The following is a 3,935-nucleotide window of genomic DNA, read 5'->3' on the forward strand; positions in this document are numbered from 1 at the left end:
CCCCCAAACCCTACGTCGCCGCCGCTACTCCCTCCCGTAGCCGCTGCCGCCCCTCCCCTACCCTCAGTTGCCATCTTCTCCCCAACCACCACCTAAACCCTAACACCGTCGCCACCCCACCTCCCTCCCACCGCCACCATGTCCCGCTCCAAGGCCGATCCGTTCGACGTCGGCTCCTTCGATGGCCCCATGTTCACCTCTGATCGCCTCAGCGAGCTCCACATCAAAGATCACGTACCCGTCGTCCTCGACCTCGACTCGCCATCCTACAACGCATGGTGCACCTACTTCACACTCTTGTTTCGCTCCTACTGTCTCATCGAGCATGTTGACGGGAACGTCGACTTCCACGACATGAACGAAGATGACGATTGGCTTGTCGTGGATGCTTGCATCGTCAAGTGGCTCTTCCTCGCCATCTCACAGGGTCTCTTCGACATGGTGAACTCCCGTGACCCGTCAGCGTACGGCATGTGGACACGGTTGTGCAACCTCTTCCTCGACAATCAACTCCAACACCGTGTTTTCCTTCAAGGGGAGTTCTTCATGTTGCAGCAAAACGATCTCTCGATCGATGAGTACTGCACGCGGCTGAAGGTCCTCGCCGACGAGCTGCACGACGTCAGCATGACCATCAACGACTCCGTCCTTCTCACCAACCTCCTTCGGGGCCTCCATCCCGACCTCGGCCAATCCTCCGCCAACCTCTCCCTTGTCACATCGACGTATGCCAAGGCCGTGACGTATCTTCGCATGGAGGAGAAGCGCCTTTGCCACTCTGCTCGGCAGGTGACCCACACCACTCTCCACGTCGGCCTTGCCACCGGCCACGGGGCGCCTCCAACCCCACCCGCGTCTCGTCCTCCTGCTCCGACCCCGCCACCCGCGCCCGCCCTCTCTGGTGGTTGCAAGCAGACGCAACCGCAACTCCAACACGGCGCCGTGTCCTCCCACGAACCCCACGGCAGTCCATACTCCTCCATGGTTGTCGGGGTACAACCCCTGGACGGTCTTTATGCATGCTTACTCCATGCCCGTCCCCCTGCTCCGGACATCCTTGGTGCATGGCCGGCCTCTCATTAGGCGCCGCTGACCGCACCAACCCCCGGTCTTGCAGCACATGGTGGCATCGTGGCCTACAGTGGCTATCTTGCCTACTGTGGCTCTTCGGCCTATGGCGCGTATGGCGGTACCCCCGACGGTGCTTGGGACCGACCCTCCTCTCCGTCCTTCACGCTGCACCCTGGCCGAGCAACTACAACGGAGGTGGCGAGTGGTACATGGACACCGGCGCTGCCGCTCACATGGCTTCTAACCTCGGTATCCTCTCCCGCACCTCCCCCTATCCTTTCAACTCTCGCATCATGGTTGGTGATGGTACCTCTCTTCCCATCACTCATCACGGTTCGTCCTCCCTTCCGTTTCCCTCTTCATCTTTAACTCTTGATAATGTGTTTTTCTCACCATCCTTAATCAAAAACCTATGTTCGATTCGTACTCTTACTCGTGAACATCCTGTCACCGTTGATTTTGATGCTCTTGGTTTCTTTGTCAAGGATGCTCGCTCCTGGAGGGTTCTGCACCGATGTGATTCCCCCGACGATCTTTACCCATGCAGTCCTACTACGAGTGGCGGTCCGTTTGCTCTCCATGCCAATGTTTCGCTTTGGCACGCTCAACTTGGTCATCCCGACGCCGATGCTCTTCACAAAATTTTGAGCACTTTTTCCTTTTCGTGTAATAAATCAGCGGCTCATACTTGTCATGCTTGCCGAATCGGAAAGCATGTTCGCTTGTCGTTTTCTTCATCTACATCAGTTGCCACTTTCCCATTGTATGTTATTCTTGTGATGTTTGGACATCTCCAGTGCCTAGCAATTCGGGCTTATCATATTATCTTGTGATTTTAGATGATTTTTCTCACTTCACATGAACTTTTCCGTTACGCCGTAAATCTGACGTCGCCTCCACCCTTCACTCCTTTTATGCTTACTTCAACACCCACTTTCATCGCACCATTGCTCACCTTCAAACAGAAAACCGAAAAAAATTGATAACCTCGCCATTCGACATCTTCTGTCCATCCATGGCACCATCTTTCGTCTTACATGTCCATATACATCCCAAAAAAACGGTCGTGCTGAATGTGTCCTCCTCACCCTCAATGAGATTGTTCGTGCGTTGCTCTTTCATGCACACATGCCCGCACGGTTTTGGCCTGATGCCTTCGCTACCGCCACACTTCTGCTTAACATTCGGCCTTGCAAACCACGATGGAGCTATACACCTCATCATCTCTTGTTTGGGTCTCATCCATCCTATAACAATCTTCACGTCCTCGGTTGCTTGTGTTACCCTAACATTACCGCTATCGCTCCGCATAAACTTGCGCCTCGGTCTCTCGCTTGTGTCTTTCTTGGCTACCAACCCAACACCGAAGGCTTTCGCTTCTACGACCCCGTCTCTCGTCGTGTGTTCGTCTCGCGACACGTTTACTTTGATGAGGTTGTCTTCCCTTTTGAACAGGTATCTTTGACAGCGGCCTTGTCTTTAGAGACCCCTCCTTGTCGGCCCCGTGGAGCCCTTGCGCTTCCTGCGACGTGGCCGCATGCTCCTCCCGCGGCCCGTTCGGTTCTCTCGGCAGGACCTCCGTCGCCGGCTGTGGTGGAACTGGCCTCGACTCCACCAGCTCAGGAGGAGACCTGTCTCCACTAGCCTCAGCACGAGCCTCTGCAGGCGGGTCGGCCCCTTCATCACCGTCCACAGGAGGTGCCTCGGCTGTTTGTGCAGACTCCTTCGTCCGCCCGGGGGACGCCTCCACGGCCGAGCTCTCGGCCATCTCCTCCACCGTAGCATCGCCCTCTGCAGCACTCCAGGCGACCTCACCCATGTCCACATGCTACCTCTTGAGCACTGCATTGGATTTCCCTGAAGAGGAGAGGATGATGCAGCAAAGTAGCGTAAGTATTTCCCTCAGTTTTTGAGAACCAAGGTATCAATCCAGTAGGAGACCATGCACAAGTCCCTCGTACCTACACAAAACGATAGCTACTCGCAACCAACGTGATTAGGGGTTGTCAATCCCTTCACGGTCACTTACGAGAGTGAGATCTGATAGAGATGATAGATAATAATTTTTGGTATTTTTGATAGATAGATGCAAAGTAAAAAGTAAAAGGCAAAGTAAAAACAAAGCAAGTAATAAAGCAATGGAGATTGATATGATGAGAATAGACCCGGGGGCCATAGGTTTCACTAGTGGCTTCTCTCAAGAGCATAGATATTCTACGGTGGGTGAACAAATTACTGTTGAGAAATTGACAGAATTGAGCATAGTTATGAGTATATCTAGGTATGATCATGTATATAGGCATCACGTCCGAGACAAGTAGATCGAAACGATTCTACATCTACTACTATTACTCCACTCATCGACCGCTATCCAACATGCATCTAGAGTATTAAGTTAAAAACAGAGTAATGCCTTAAGCAAGATAACATGATGTAGAGGGATAAATTCATGCAATATGATAAAACCCCCATCTTGTTATCCTCGATGGCAACAATACAATACGTGCCTTGATGCCCCTTCTGTCACTGGGAAAGGACACCGCAAGATTGAATCCAAAGCTAAGCACTTCTCCCATTGCAAGAACTACCAATCTAGTTGGCCAAACCAAAAAGGATAATTCAAAGAGACTTGCAAAGATAACTCAATCATACATACAAGAATTCAGAGAAGATTCAAATATTGTTCATAGATAAACTGGATCATAAACCCACAATTCATCGGTCTCAACAAACACACCGCAAAAAGAAGATTACATTGAATAGATCTCCACGAGAGAGGGGGAGAACATTGTATTGAGATCCAAAAAGAGAGACGAAGCCATCTAGCTACTAGCTATGGACCCGAAGGTCTGAAGTAAACTACT

Source organism: Triticum dicoccoides, chromosome 1B (assembly GCF_002162155.2).
Source record: "Triticum dicoccoides isolate Atlit2015 ecotype Zavitan chromosome 1B, WEW_v2.0, whole genome shotgun sequence".
NCBI classification, from domain to species: domain Eukaryota; kingdom Viridiplantae; phylum Streptophyta; class Magnoliopsida; order Poales; family Poaceae; genus Triticum; species Triticum dicoccoides.